This window comes from Battus philenor, unplaced genomic scaffold (assembly GCF_028537555.1).
Source record: "Battus philenor isolate CCGP_79_NKW_IND1 unplaced genomic scaffold, ilBatPhil1.0.hap1 SCAF_28, whole genome shotgun sequence".
Taxonomy (NCBI): domain Eukaryota; kingdom Metazoa; phylum Arthropoda; class Insecta; order Lepidoptera; family Papilionidae; genus Battus; species Battus philenor.
The window spans coordinates 11,710,920-11,725,272 of NW_027181691.1; positions in this window are offsets into that span (position 1 = coordinate 11,710,920).

Sequence of the window (14,353 nt, forward strand, 5' to 3'; positions counted from 1 at the left end):
TTCACAAATATTCAAAACTGTATCAACACATATGGTGCCATAAAATAAATAAAAAATGACCGCGGTAATTTTTCTGTAAAAAATATTGATTAAGTACAAATTAGTGTTTGAAAATATGTACGACTCTAAGTGATTGTTATTATACTTTTAATATGATAAACATTACGTTGTTGTTCATATCACTGTTAAAGTTTATGTGTGTACGTGTAATGAATAAATAGTGTAAATATATTGTATTTATTTTTAGCTCCTAACGAGACCGCTATAAATAATAACAATAACGACTGCACGCCACGCGGCGCAATGTGAGTAGGGGTGGTCCTAACAGCTGTCAAATGAAACAACGCAGCCCTTTGGACTTTCTTTATTCCTCAAGCAACTTATTTACGCAGTTTCTTCGTTATTTTCGTTTCTTTATGACTCACTTGGTCCCGGATTGCTTGCTATTAACTGACTTGTTTCTTACGTTACTTGGTATTTTACTTACTGCAACTAAAACTCCAGTTGAGTCGTCAGTCGGTTTTTCATCTTTTCATTTTTCATCACGGAGGACACCATTAGACACCCGGCATCGATGTGCACGATTTTGTTCAATATCGATACCACTTTGTGGCATTTATTCCTAGGGCTGGTAGACCTCGGAGATAGTGACAATACGAAATCTTAAAACCATGAATACGATACTTAACCAAAAAAATAACACAAAATTGCAGCCAATCAAAAAGCGAAAAATATTGTACAGCGTTCTCTTTCGCACAACGCATGTTGAGGATAACGCCATCTAGTTGTGTCGCCAGTAACTGTATGCAGTTCTATCCAATTTCGTAGTACGCACCGTCTAGTGAATTTTCTGTAATATAATTAACGCAATGCGGAAATTGAAATTGAGTCCGGCAAATATTGTTTTAGAGGTCTCTAGGATACATTAAGGAAAATAAATTCGTGCAGATGAGAGCAAATGAAACATCTATTCAAGACGGCAACAATCCTGCGCCTAATATATAACGTCAGTGTTTACGCCGTGATATGTATTATATGTACAATTAATTTAATTATCAATACATTTATTTTTTCGCGTTCATATTTCATACTCGAAATTTATTAAATAATTATGTAGCTATCAGTTTGTCATTTCCTATGTTCCCATCCTTTTCCCATTCATGCAGCAATACGCTGAGGGAACAAGCTGTGCTGTGAAGTGGCAACATTCGTACAGGGTAAAAACCGCGAAAAAACTTTCTTCCGCCTGCCATTATTGTTTCGCATACCTTGATACTAACCGCATCCACGCCGCGTGTGTTTTTTGTACTGTAAAACAGACAATTAGTGCTAGAACGAGAATTGAGTTTCGCGCCGCTCTCAACACTCAGAGAATAAGGAATTAATGCTGACATGGTGAGTTCCTTGGCCCTTGTCTTCCTATCTTACTATTCTCTTTCCTGTTGTAACAAACTGAAGCTACATAATATTTTATACCGCGTAATTTGCACAAGCGCCCCGCAAATATAGTCCCCTTATAGCGTATACATAAAATGCGTATATTACATTATATTATACAAAATAGTTTGAAAAATCTCCTTTTTCTTACATAATATTTCTTTTATAAACTACGGTTTGTGTACATCCGAGCTGATGAAAAAATATTATAAAAACCATTACAAACCCGTGCGAACCGACCCCGCTTACTGGTAAAACTCAACGACACAAACCTTTTTGGTTCACAATATCTAAAATCCATCACCTAAAACTCGGTGGGCATACTTTAGAGCCAAAGTAGATTATCATTCAAAAAAAGACTCAAGTTCTGTGACTATCGTCTGCGTAAATTTATAGGAACAGTAAAACAGTAAACTGAAATCATCTAATTTACTGTTCAATATAACATTCATAGAATTGATAAATATTTATACAACTGCCGTTAAATTTACAGCAAATTACCATGGTATGAGCAATATCTAGGAATTGTAAAGTAAATAAAAAGTCAAAATGAAAAGATTTGATCGTAATTATTATTACTAATCATGTTTTACGAATTTGAACTGCACTTATAATTAAACTGCTTATGATGATGCGAGCGTATTACAACGTGTAGCAGTTATTTTGTTATATTGTTAAGTTGTATAAAATAAATAAATAATTATTTAGTAAAACGAAAACGCTATTAACTACTAGATTTTGTTTTAATCAATGTGATAATAATAGCGTTTTACAAAACGATAACACGCTTATTAAGCAAATTGTCCTATGGACAACTTTTTTCAGGAACGTTTTGTTTAATCTCGAATAAACCTAATTCACACATTTAAGGTCTAGAACCGGCCAGCCAGTGCATGGGCGGCAGTTATAAAACGCTCACGCCCTGTTGAAGCGGTTTTTTAACATTTTGTTTCTACTGGAAAAGAATCTTATTTCACGAGTTGAACGTTTAGAAGCAACCAGCCAGTGCATGGGCGGCAGTTATAAAACGCTCACTCCCTGTTGACGCGGTTTTTTAACATTTTGTTTCTACTGGACAAATACTTTATTTCACGAGTTGAACGTTTAGAAGCGGCCAGCCAGTGCAGGTGCGGCAGTTATAAAAGCCGAGCGCCCTACGGGCGCGTTTTGTTGACATTAGGCTTCAACTCGAAATAAACGTCATTTCACGAGTTTAACGTATAGATGCGGCCAGCCAGTGCAGGAGCGACAGTTCTAAAACGCTCACGCTCTATGGACGCGTTTTTTTAACATATTGTTTTCACTAGAAAAGTACCTTATTTTACAAGTTGAACGTTTAGAAGCGGCCAGCCAGTGCAGGGGCGGCAGTTATAAAACGCGAGCGCCCTATTGACGTTTTTTTTTGAAATTTTTGTTTCTTTTGGTAAAATACCTCATTACACGAGTTGAACGTTTAGAAGCGGCCAGCCAGTGCAGGAGGGGAATTATAAAACGCTCACGCCCTATTGACGCGTTTGTTAAACATTTTGTTTCGTCTGGAAAAAGACCTTATTTCACGAGTTGAACGTTTAGAAGCGGCCAGCCAGTGCAGGGGCGGCAGTTATTAAACACTCATGCCCTATTGACCCGATTTTTAAACATTTTGTTTCTACTGGACAAATACTTTATTTAACGAGTTGAACGTATAGATGCGGCCAGCCAGTGCAGGAGCGACAGTTCTAAAACGCTTACGCCCTATGGTCGCGTTTTTTTAACATTTTGTTTTCACTAGAAAAGTACCTTATTTTACAAGTTGAACGTTTAGAAGCGGCCAGTGCAGGGGCGGCAGTTATAAAACGCGAGCGCCCTATTGACGCGTTTTTTGACATTTGGCTTCAACTCGAAATAAAGATTTTTTTACGAGTTTTTCACACAATTAGGACAGTTAGGGGAATCTTCGTATTTGAACCTATGGAGGTACGTTCGGTAACAGCCGTGTGTTCAACTCTCCATGATCCCGGTTCACTAATGGCTCTAGGTCTGGTATTAGCTTACGCATCCACTTTCCTTTCGTCGACTTATCCCAGGACGATTGCTACTGTTGCAAGCTTTTCCAGTCTTACCTGGATTCGAAGTTCAGCTGATGTTGGGTCTGGTTTGCATTTTTTGCTTAGGTACAGATTCGTCATTTCGTCTGCAAGAAGCGCAACAGGAACCATACCCACTATCACGCATCCCGCATCTTCCGATACTGTAAGAAAAGCGCTAGCTACCCGTAGATTGCTGACTCTTTAAAGAGAGGCGATTTTACGACGGGACTCCAGTTGGCTCAGTGCGTCAGACCACATGGACACCCCATACATAAGCACTGAAGTAGTCACCGACGCTAATAACTTTCTTCTGTTTTGCTTGGGACCTCCGACATTAGGCATGAGTCGGCAGAGTTTATCTGTCACTAGAGACGCTTTCGTTGCTACTCTCTCAGTCTGATCTTTTAAGTTTAGTCTATGGTCGATCTTTACTCCAAGGTACCGTATAACTGGTTGAGTTACGATTTCACAGCTGCCGATATTCAGTGTGATGGTCTACGCAACTCTCCTGCCGGTAATGTGCACTGCTTCCGTCTTATGCATAGCCAGTTCTAGTGCGACTGACTTCATCCACAGGGTGATTATTTGGAAGGATCTTTCAAACGCCCACATCACTTCCTCCACGTATTTCGCTACTATCACGACTGCTAGATCATAAGCGAATGCGACGAGTTTAGTTTCGTTGGGTAGGTGCTTATTTAGGAGTCAATCGTACATAACGTTCCAAAAGTGACCCTAGTACTGACCCCTGTGGGACGCCTCCAGTGACTTTGTACTCCTCCGTCACGGTTTGCGTAGTATATATGAGGACCGTACCAGAGAAGTAATTAGCGACTAAACTGCGTAGATATAGACAAATTTTTAATGAGCTAAGTGCTTCCATGATAACCTTCCATTTCGCTGAGTTAAAGGCGTATTTATTGTCCAAGGTGGCAACGAGCAGTATTCTCTGGAGCCTCTCTTCCATCTTTTCCCGGACACTGCTAGTTTTGCTATAACATCTAGCGTAAACGGACCTTTTCTGAACCCATATTGTGAGTTAGCTAGGTGGGGTTCAACTGCTGTTTCGATCCTGCTGTGGATAATACGTTTTAGTATTTTACCCGCAGTATCCAGCATACAGAGGGGCCGGTATGACGATGGCTCGTCTGTTCCACGTTTCCACGTTTCCACGTTTCCACGTTTCCACGTTTCAACGTTTCCACGTTTCCACGTTTCGGTAGGTAGGTAGGTTTTTTTTTTTTTTATAGAGGTTTAAAAGGTCCTGGTCCCCACGGCATGGCCGTTAGGCATTACTTCGCGGGGGGGATTTAGCCGCAGCTTTCTCTGATAGAGTGGCTGTTCAGGCCAACTTCCTCCGCTCCTGCTCTATTTTTCGCAACTCCTTCAGCACCGTCGTACAGTACGCGCTCGTAAGTTCCCAGGCCGAAGGCGAGGATAGCATTGTAGCTATCAGAGTTTCAGGATAGATTTTGCATCCTACACCTTCTTCCCAAGACCTCCTGGCTTCGTTAAATCGGGGGCAGACGAAAAAGACATGCTCTGCATCTTCAATCATTCCGACACAATTAGGACAGTCAGGGGAATCTTCGTATTTGAACCTATGGAGATACGCTCGGTAACAGCCGTGGCCGGATATCATCTGAGTCAGGTAGTAGTTCAACTCTCCATGATCTCGGTTCACCCATGGCTCTAGGTTTGGTATTAGCTTACGCGTCCATTTTCCTTTCGTCGACTTATCCCAGGACGATTGCCACTGTTGCAAGCTTTTCAGTCTTCTCCGAATTCTAAGTTCAGCTGAAGTTGGGTCTGATTTGCTTTTTTTGCTACGGTACAGATCAGTTTTTTCGTCTACAAGAAGCGCAACAGGAACCATACCTGCTATCACACATGCCGCATCCTCCGATACTGTACGAAAGGCGCTAGCTACCCGTAGAGTGCTGACTCTATAAACAGAGGCGATTTTCCGTCGGGACTCCTGTTTGCTCAGTGCGTCGGACCATATGGGTACTCCGTACATAAGCACTGACGTAGTCACCGACGCTAATAACTTCCTTCTGTTTTGCTTGGGACCTCCGACATTAGGCATGAGTCGGCAGAGTTTAGCTGTCACCAGAGACGCTTTCGCTGCTGCTCTCTCAGCCTGATCTTTAAAGTTTAGCCTATGTTCGATCATTACTCCAAGGTACCGTATAGCTGGTTGAGTTGCGATTTCACAGCTGCCGACATTGAGTGTGATGGTCTCCGCAACTCTCCTGCCAGTAATGAGCACTGCTTCCGTCTTCTGCTCAGCCAGTTCTAGTCCGACTGACCTCATCCACAGGGTGATTATTTGGAAGGATCTTTCAAACGCCCACATCACTTCCTCCACGTGTTTCGCTACTATAACGACTGCTAGATCATCAGCGAATGCGACGAGTTTAGTTTCGCTGGGTAGATGTTTCTTTAGGAGTCCATCGTACATAGCGTTCCACAAAAGTGGCCCTAGTACTGACCCCTGTGGGACGCCTCCAGTGACTTTGTACTCCTCCGTCCCGATTTCCGTAGTGTATATGAGGACCTTATCAGAGAAGTAACTAGCGACTATTTTACGTAGGTATAGAGGTATATTCAGTGAGCTAAGTGCCCCCATGATAACCTCCCATTTTGCTGAGTTAAAGGCGTTTTTAATGTCCAAGGTGGCAACCAGGCAGTATTTTATCGAGCCTCTCTTCCATCTTTTCCCAGACACTGCTAGTTTTGCTATATTGACTACTTGCTCTATAGCGTCTAGCGTAGACCGGCTTTTTCTGAACCCATACTGTGAGTTAGCTAGGTGGGGTTCAACTGCTGCTTCGATCCTGCTGTGGATAATACGTTCTAGTATTTTCCCCGCAGTATCCAGCATACAGAGGGGCCGGTATGACGATGGCTCGTCTGGTGGCTTCTTACCTTTAGGGAGAAGTACCAGTCTCTGTCGTTTCCACGCGGTAGGAAAGGTGCCTTCCAGTAAGCAGCTATTGTAGGTCTCCAAGAAGACTCCTGGTGTTGCTACAACAGCTTGCTTAAGAGCTACGTTGGGGATCCCATCCGGTCCCGGAGCTTTGTTGTTTCCAACCCTACCGCATGCTACCATTAGCTCCTTCTCGGTAATAGGGGGGATCTCATTCGGATCCACAATCCCTAGTTGAAAGGAGGATTTTGGTTGCGTGGGGAACAGAGCTCTTACAATTCTTCCTAGTAAAATAGGACAAGTGGGCGTTGTATTCTCATGTCTGAGTTGTTTAACTACAACCTGGTACGGCTTGCCCCATGGATTCTTTTCAACCTCTTCCAACAATATTTTCCACGCGTTTCTCTTGCTCTCTTTAATAGATTTATTTAATTTTAATCGCGCTTCCTTTTATTTGTCGTAAAGCTGCTCGAATTGTGGTGTTTTCCGAGCCCGTTGGGAGGTTCTACGCGCCTTAACACATATTTTCCTAAGCTCAGCAATGTTATCATTCCACCAGTACACCGGTGGGGTTCGGTTGTTGTTGCGTCGCCTTGGCATTGTTGCATCGCAGGCCTCAGTCAGCCTCCTTATGATTTCAACCGCCTTTTCACTAGCACTTTTGGAAAGCAGTGGTCGATCCTCGAGTGCTATCTTGAACAAGCCGGAATCATACATGCTAGTCCTCCAACCCACTAAACCAGTTCCTGTGTGTGGTACTCTATTTGTATTCGGCTTACATGACACCTCCCAGTATATGGCACAGTGGTCGCTAGCGGTGTAAATATCCGAGGTCTCCCAACTGCTATTTCCTCTCGCTAGTGTATTGCTGACGAAAGTCAGATCCACAATTGAGCTCGCCTCGCCTCTTGTGAACGTGGGCTTATCGCCTGTATTAAGTAAGGCGACGTCCAACAGTGACATCGCTTCCAGAAGCTGGCAACCTCTTGTGTTAGTAGCTTTACTACCCCAGTCCACTGCCCAAGCGTTAAAATCTCCAGCTATAGCTACCGGGGAGTACATTCGGGCATCCTCCACTAATTTGGCCAGGAACCGGACGAACTCATCGTGTGTTAGGCTAGGTGGTGCATAGCAACTGTAGAAATGTATTCCATTAAATTTGGCTCTTACAAATCCAGAACAATTATTTTGATTACCCTGGAGAGGTTTAGTGCCACATGCCCAGATGACAACTTTTCCTTCCTTATCGGTGATCCAGTTTAGGCCACTGATGTGCTTATAGGGTTCCGAAATTAGTACTATGTCTAATTTTAGCTCCCGTACAGTCTGCATGAGTAGGTCTTGGGCAACCTCACAATGATTAAGATTAATTTGTAGTACCTTGATCATTTTTGAGGCTGTCTTAACATCTGAAGTGCTTTTTTAAATACAGGGCAATGACCACATCCTGCAATGTGAGCACAGTCTTCGGAATTCCCATTATCAACACAAAGGATACATCGGGCTTCCTTACCGCACTCTTTGGCTTTGTGGCCTATTTCCCCACATTTGATGCAGCTCTTCGATCTGTCATGTTTGTTGCTGCATTTGTTTGCAACGTGACCATAGTGCCAGCACCTGAAGCATTTTATAGGCCTTTGAGTAGCTCTTATTCTACAATTGACCCAACCTATCTTGATGTTTTGCCGCTCTGTTAAGGTTCTTGCCAGTTTTGCTGCTACTCTAATAGAAGCCGTAAGTGTTCCTCCGTATGCTTTGCGAAGGGACTTGACACAGTGTTCAGAAATTTGGCTTCCTCCGCCAGTTATTTTCTGTAGGGCTTCTACGATTTCAGGCACCGTCGTGGTTTCGTCTAGGTCCTTAATCTCTAATTCCTGTTCAGGTACTTTGCATACTACCGTAGCATCTTTTCCAAGAACTGTGGAAATGGTGTTTCTTATCTCCTGCGTTTTATCTTTTTGATTTTTCGCTAGGATAAGAAGCATACCGCCCGTAGCCGTCCTTCTAATTTTATCAAAACATTTGCCTATATGATCCGCGAAAGCATCTTTTTTGACCCGCTTAAGGATCTCGGCGTACTGATCCTTCTGGCTTGGGCGAATGATAAGAGCACTCGGACGCGTTGCTACTTTTTTCTTGGGTTGCTTTTTCTTTTTTACCTCTTTCCACTCCGAGTGATCGTGTGGAAGTGGCGGCTTTGGCTTCAGCTCTGGCCTTACCGTAACTGCCAAGTCCGTTGTATTAGCTTTTCGCAGTTTCGGTGCCTGGCTGATAGGTAGGTAGGTAGGTAGGTAGGTAGGTAGGTAGGTAGGTAGGTAGGTAGGTAGGTAGGTAGGTAGGTAGGTAGGTAGGTAGGTAGGTAGGTAGGTAGGTAGGTAGGTAGGTAGGTAGGTAGGTAGGTAGGTAGGTAGGTAGGTAGGTAGGTAGGTAGGTAGGTAGGTAGGTAGGTAGGTAGGTAGGTAGGTAGGTAGGTAGGTAGGTAGGTAGGTAGGTAGGTAGGTAGGTAGGTAGGTAGGTAGGTAGGTAGGTAGGTAGGTAGGTAGGTAGGTAGGTAGGTAGGTAGGTAGGTAGGTAGGTAGGTAGGTAGGTAGGTAGGTAGGTAGGTAGGTAGGTAGGTAGGTAGGTAGGTAGGTAGGTAGGTAGGTAGGTAGGTAGGTAGGTAGGTAGGTAGGTAGGTAGGTAGGTAGGTAGGTAGGTAGGTAGGTAGGTAGGTAGGTAGGTAGGTAGGTAGGTAGGTAGGTAGGTAGGTAGGTAGGTAGGTAGGTAGGTAGGTAGGTAGGTAGGTAGGTAGGTAGGTAGGTAGGTAGGTAGGTAGGTAGGTAGGTAGGTAGGTAGGTAGGTAGGTAGGTAGGTAGGTAGGTAGGTAGGTAGGTAGGTAGGTAGGTAGGTAGGTAGGTAGGTAGGTAGGTAGGTAGGTAGGTAGGTAGGTAGGTAGGTAGGTAGGTAGGTAGGTAGGTAGGTAGGTAGGTAGGTAGGTAGGTAGGTAGGTAGGTAGGTAGGTAGGTAGGTAGGTAGGTAGGTAGGTAGGTAGGTAGGTAGGTAGGTAGGTAGGTAGGTAGGTAGGTAGGTAGGTAGGTAGGTAGGTAGGTAGGTAGGTAGGTAGGTAGGTAGGTAGGTAGGTAGGTAGGTAGGTAGGTAGGTAGGTAGGTAGGTAGGTAGGTAGGTAGGTAGGTAGGTAGGTAGGTAGGTAGGTAGGTAGGTAGGTAGGTAGGTAGGTAGGTAGGTAGGTAGGTAGGTAGGTAGGTAGGTAGGTAGGTAGGTAGGTAGGTAGGTAGGTAGGTAGGTAGGTAGGTAGGTAGGTAGGTAGGTAGGTAGGTAGGTAGGTAGGTAGGTAGGTAGGTAGGTAGGTAGGTAGGTAGGTAGGTAGGTAGGTAGGTAGGTAGGTAGGTAGGTAGGTAGGTAGGTAGGTAGGTAGGTAGGTAGGTAGGTAGGTAGGTAGGTAGGTAGGTAGGTAGGTAGGTAGGTAGGTAGGTAGGTAGGTAGGTAGGTAGGTAGGTAGGTAGGTAGGTAGGTAGGTAGGTAGGTAGGTAGGTAGGTAGGTAGGTAGGTAGGTAGGTAGGTAGGTAGGTAGGTAGGTAGGTAGGTAGGTAGGTAGGTAGGTAGGTAGGTAGGTAGGTAGGTAGGTAGGTAGGTAGGTAGGTAGGTAGGTAGGTAGGTAGGTAGGTAGGTAGGTAGGTAGGTAGGTAGGTAGGTAGGTAGGTAGGTAGGTAGGTAGGTAGGTAGGTAGGTAGGTAGGTAGGTAGGTAGGTAGGTAGGTAGGTAGGTAGGTAGGTAGGTAGGTAGGTAGGTAGGTAGGTAGGTAGGTAGGTAGGTAGGTAGGTAGGTAGGTAGGTAGGTAGGTAGGTAGGTAGGTAGGTAGGTAGGTAGGTAGGTAGGTAGGTAGGTAGGTAGGTAGGTAGGTAGGTAGGTAGGTAGGTAGGTAGGTAGGTAGGTAGGTAGGTAGGTAGGTAGGTAGGTAGGTAGGTAGGTAGGTAGGTAGGTAGGTAGGTAGGTAGGTAGGTAGGTAGGTAGGTAGGTAGGTAGGTAGGTAGGTAGGTAGGTAGGTAGGTAGGTAGGTAGGTAGGTAGGTAGGTAGGTAGGTAGGTAGGTAGGTAGGTAGGTAGGTAGGTAGGTAGGTAGGTAGGTAGGTAGGTAGGTAGGTAGGTTAGGTTAGGTTAGGTTAGGTTAGGTTAGGTTAGGTTAGGTTAGGTTAGGTTAGGTTAGGTTAGGTTAGGTTAGGTTAGGTTAGGTTAGGTTAGGTTAGGTTAGGTTAGGTTAGGTTAGGTTAGGTTAGGTTAGGTTAGGTTAGGTTAGGTTAGGTTAGGTTAGGTTAGGTTAGGTTAGGTTAGGTTAGGTTAGGTTAGGTTAGGTTAGGTTAGGTTAGGTTAGGTTAGGTTAGGTTAGGTTAGGTTAGGTTAGGTTAGGTTAGGTTAGGTTAGGTTAGGTTAGGTTAGGTTAGGTTAGGTTAGGTTAGGTTAGGTTAGGTTAGGTTAGGTTAGGTTAGGTTAGGTTAGGTTAGGTTAGGTTAGGTTAGGTTAGGTTAGGTTAGGTTAGGTTAGGTTAGGTTAGGTTAGGTTAGGTTAGGTTAGGTTAGGTTAGGTTAGGTTAGGTTAGGTTAGGTTAGGTTAGGTTAGGTTAGGTTAGGTTAGGTTAGGTTAGGTTAGGTTAGGTTAGGTTAGGTTAGGTTAGGTTAGGTTAGGTTAGGTTAGGTTAGGTTAGGTTAGGTTAGGTTAGGTTAGGTTAGGTTAGGTTAGGTTAGGTTAGGTTAGGTTAGGTTAGGTTAGGTTAGGTTAGGTTAGGTTAGGTTAGGTTAGGTTAGGTTAGGTTAGGTTAGGTTAGGTTAGGTTAGGTTAGGTTAGGTTAGGTTAGGTTAGGTTAGGTTAGGTTAGGTTAGGTTAGGTTAGGTTAGGTTAGGTTAGGTTAGGTTAGGTTAGGTTAGGTTAGGTTAGGTTAGGTTAGGTTAGGTTAGGTTAGGTTAGGTTAGGTTAGGTTAGGTTAGGTTAGGTTAGGTTAGGTTAGGTTAGGTTAGGTTAGGTTAGGTTAGGTTAGGTTAGGTTAGGTTAGGTTAGGTTAGGTTAGGTTAGGTTAGGTTAGGTTAGGTTAGGTTAGGTTAGGTTAGGTTAGGTTAGGTTAGGTTAGGTTAGGTTAGGTTAGGTTAGGTTAGGTTAGGTTAGGTTAGGTTAGGTTAGGTTAGGTTAGGTTAGGTTAGGTTAGGTTAGGTTAGGTTAGGTTAGGTTAGGTTAGGTTAGGTTAGGTTAGGTTAGGTTAGGTTAGGTTAGGTTAGGTTAGGTTAGGTTAGGTTAGGTTAGGTTAGGTTAGGTTAGGTTAGGTTAGGTTAGGTTAGGTTAGGTTAGGTTAGGTTAGGTTAGGTTAGGTTAGGTTAGGTTAGGTTAGGTTAGGTTAGGTTAGGTTAGGTTAGGTTAGGTTAGGTTAGGTTAGGTTAGGTTAGGTTAGGTTAGGTTAGGTTAGGTTAGGTTAGGTTAGGTTAGGTTAGGTTAGGTTAGGTTAGGTTAGGTTAGGTTAGGTTAGGTTAGGTTAGGTTAGGTTAGGTTAGGTTAGGTTAGGTTAGGTTAGGTTAGGTTAGGTTAGGTTAGGTTAGGTTAGGTTAGGTTAGGTTAGGTTAGGTTAGGTTAGGTTAGGTTAGGTTAGGTTAGGTTAGGTTAGGTTAGGTTAGGTTAGGTTAGGTTAGGTTAGGTTAGGTTAGGTTAGGTTAGGTTAGGTTAGGTTAGGTTAGGTTAGGTTAGGTTAGGTTAGGTTAGGTTAGGTTAGGTTAGGTTAGGTTAGGTTAGGTTAGGTTAGGTTAGGTTAGGTTAGGTTAGGTTAGGTTAGGTTAGGTTAGGTTAGGTTAGGTTAGGTTAGGTTAGGTTAGGTTAGGTTAGGTTAGGTTAGGTTAGGTTAGGTTAGGTTAGGTTAGGTTAGGTTAGGTTAGGTTAGGTTAGGTTAGGTTAGGTTAGGTTAGGTTAGGTTAGGTTAGGTTAGGTTAGGTTAGGTTAGGTTAGGTTAGGTTAGGTTAGGTTAGGTTAGGTTAGGTTAGGTTAGGTTAGGTTAGGTTAGGTTAGGTTAGGTTAGGTTAGGTTAGGTTAGGTTAGGTTAGGTTAGGTTAGGTTAGGTTAGGTTAGGTTAGGTTAGGTTAGGTTAGGTTAGGTTAGGTTAGGTTAGGTTAGGTTAGGTTAGGTTAGGTTAGGTTAGGTTAGGTTAGGTTAGGTTAGGTTAGGTTAGGTTAGGTTAGGTTAGGTTAGGTTAGGTTAGGTTAGGTTAGGTTAGGTTAGGTTAGGTTAGGTTAGGTTAGGTTAGGTTAGGTTAGGTTAGGTTAGGTTAGGTTAGGTTAGGTTAGGTTAGGTTAGGTTAGGTTAGGTTAGGTTAGGTTAGGTTAGGTTAGGTTAGGTTAGGTTAGGTTAGGTTAGGTTAGGTTAGGTTAGGTTAGGTTAGGTTAGGTTAGGTTAGGTTAGGTTAGGTTAGGTTAGGTTAGGTTAGGTTAGGTTAGGTTAGGTTAGGTTAGGTTAGGTTAGGTTAGGTTAGGTTAGGTTAGGTTAGGTTAGGTTAGGTTAGGTTAGGTTAGGTTAGGTTAGGTTAGGTTAGGTTAGGTTAGGTTAGGTTAGGTTAGGTTAGGTTAGGTTAGGTTAGGTTAGGTTAGGTTAGGTTAGGTTAGGTTAGGTTAGGTTAGGTTAGGTTAGGTTAGGTTAGGTTAGGTTAGGTTAGGTTAGGTTAGGTTAGGTTAGGTTAGGTTAGGTTAGGTTAGGTTAGGTTAGGTTAGGTTAGGTTAGGTTAGGTTAGGTTAGGTTAGGTTAGGTTAGGTTAGGTTAGGTTAGGTTAGGTTAGGTTAGGTTAGGTTAGGTTAGGTTAGGTTAGGTTAGGTTAGGTTAGGTTAGGTTAGGTTAGGTTAGGTTAGGTTAGGTTAGGTTAGGTTAGGTTAGGTTAGGTTAGGTTAGGTTAGGTTAGGTTAGGTTAGGTTAGGTTAGGTTAGGTTAGGTTAGGTTAGGTTAGGTTAGGTTAGGTTAGGTTAGGTTAGGTTAGGTTAGGTTAGGTTAGGTTAGGTTAGGTTAGGTTAGGTTAGGTTAGGTTAGGTTAGGTTAGGTTAGGTTAGGTTAGGTTAGGTTAGGTTAGGTTAGGTTAGGTTAGGTTAGGTTAGGTTAGGTTAGGTTAGGTTAGGTTAGGTTAGGTTAGGTTAGGTTAGGTTAGGTTAGGTTAGGTTAGGTTAGGTTAGGTTAGGTTAGGTTAGGTTAGGTTAGGTTAGGTTAGGTTAGGTTAGGTTAGGTTAGGTTAGGTTAGGTTAGGTTAGGTTAGGTTAGGTTAGGTTAGGTTAGGTTAGGTTAGGTTAGGTTAGGTTAGGTTAGGTTAGGTTAGGTTAGGTTAGGTTAGGTTAGGTTAGGTTAGGTTAGGTTAGGTTAGGTTAGGTTAGGTTAGGTTAGGTTAGGTTAGGTTAGGTTAGGTTAGGTTAGGTTAGGTTAGGTTAGGTTAGGTTAGGTTAGGTTAGGTTAGGTTAGGTTAGGTTAGGTTAGGTTAGGTTAGGTTAGGTTAGGTTAGGTTAGGTTAGGTTAGGTTAGGTTAGGTTAGGTTAGGTTAGGTTAGGTTAGGTTAGGTTAGGTTAGGTTAGGTTAGGTTAGGTTAGGTTAGGTTAGGTTAGGTTAGGTTAGGTTAGGTTAGGTTAGGTTAGGTTAGGTTAGGTTAGGTTAGGTTAGGTTAGGTTAGGTTAGGTTAGGTTAGGTTAGGTTAGGTTAGGTTAGGTTAGGTTAGGTTAGGTTAGGTTAGGTTAGGTTAGGTTAGGTTAGGTTAGGTTAGGTTAGGTTAGGTTAGGTTAGGTTAGGTTAGGTTAGGTTAGGTTAGGTTAGGTTAGGTTAGGTTAGGTTAGGTTAGGTTAGGTTAGGTTAGGTTAGGTTAGGTTAGGTTAGGTTAGGTTAGGTTAGGTTAGGTTAGGTTAGGTTAGGTTAGGTTAGGT